Consider the following 1,762-nt stretch of genomic DNA (forward strand, 5'->3'; position numbering starts at 1 on the left):
GGGGGGGGATGGGCTTTTAAATGTGCGGATTTTTAATGAAACGCCAAGGCCTGCCTGACACTGCCTCGTTGTTCACACACCACCTCCCATCTGCTACAAGCGTATAACACCTGACCCGCACTCTGGGATCCAACTTTGTTCAAATAAATACACAAACAAAAAAATATATAACAAACCCCAAAACAATAACTCAGTCAAGTACCAACCAACCCATGTTTCGTAACGACTGACTGGTAAGCCCCACGCCCACATCGACGCAATTCAAACCAGATAAAGGGCAGGCAACTGCATCGCTGCTATCCTGTCCTGTCACCAGTGTCAGGGACACCCCGATCTTTGGGACAGATCCCCAGCATCCTTGCTGTAATGCGGACTAACTGCAGCTCTCTTGTTTGTCATTTTCAAGATTTTTTGTTTAGTTTTAGCAGAGGTTTTACGTACGACGCAAGCAAGTGCATAAGGTCATATATGAGCGCCACGGGGTCGATGTCAACAGAGAAGTCCTTACAGGGAATCGGGCTTACTCTGCTCACCTCTCTAGCTTCGACAGCACTAAGTCTGCTTCGACTATCAAGGCACCCCGGAAATAGCAGGTCACAAGAGAATGACAAACATACAAAAGTAGAGGGAAATGACGATAGTAAGGATTATGAAAGAAAAAACAGCAGTTCCCCTTATGCAGTTCAGGCACAGTTATGAGCATGACATTGGTGAATCAGCCCATTTACAATTCTACTGTGCATTAGAACAATTTAATGTCCGCCCTCTCGGAATGACCTGAAGACACTTCATCAGTCAGTAGCACCGCCCTGGGTGGTCATCGCTTGTCTCCTTTTAAAAAATACTTTTAGTAAGAGTTTTACGGCACTTGCAACACAAAAAGGTCATATAAGTGCCGAAGATTAGTAGAGGTGTTACAAGAGAGAAACAAACATAAAAAAGGAGGAGAGATAAAGACGACGACAGTTGTTTGGTAGGAAAGAACCATCAACGCTTTTTTCCTCGACAAAAGATAGTCGTCATGGACAGGTTCGACTACACAGACATTAATTCATTTAAATGGCGAAGAGGCATTGGAGAATATTGTAACAACAGGCAAGTTTGATGGAAAGAGAGGCAGGGGCAGACAAAGGGAAAAGATACATGACAACATGGCTGTGAACAGCAAGAACAACAGACACCATCGCTGCATGCAATGCAAGACAGAGAGAAGTGGAGATCCATGATCGCCCACGCCAGTCGGAAAGGCACCGGATGATAATGATATTGCGAGATCTAAGAGAGTTGTCTTCGTTGTTAGCTTGTTTTATAATAATAAAACAGACCCACTTCCACTTCGAGGATACCTTTTAGCATCATCATCACAAGGAAGAAATTCCAATTGGGACAGCTTTATTTTATTTGATCCTCTTTAGTGCTCAGAACCAAATCTCCAGAAGAAAATTATTTTGGTTGGTTTATTTTTGCAAACTTATCTTCTTCCATCTGTGGTAGACGAAATGGGAGGGGAGGAAAGTATAGTTTATATGGTTAGTGTCAGAAACAGACGTACGGCACTTGCGACACAAACAAAAGTAGCACACCAAATAAGACTTTTTTTAAAGGAGGAAGAGGAGGTAGGAGAAATAGTTTTAGTAAGTGTTTTACGGCGATAGATGTAGAAAGGATGAACAAACCACACCAAAACATCCACCAACCACCCTCGTGGAAGCATAAATTGAATATACATGTACATCTGAAATAAGATCCTCCTTCCCCCCCC

This window comes from Aplysia californica, unplaced genomic scaffold (assembly GCF_000002075.1).
Source record: "Aplysia californica isolate F4 #8 unplaced genomic scaffold, AplCal3.0 scaffold00667, whole genome shotgun sequence".
Classification (NCBI taxonomy): Eukaryota; Metazoa; Mollusca; class Gastropoda; order Aplysiida; family Aplysiidae; genus Aplysia; species Aplysia californica.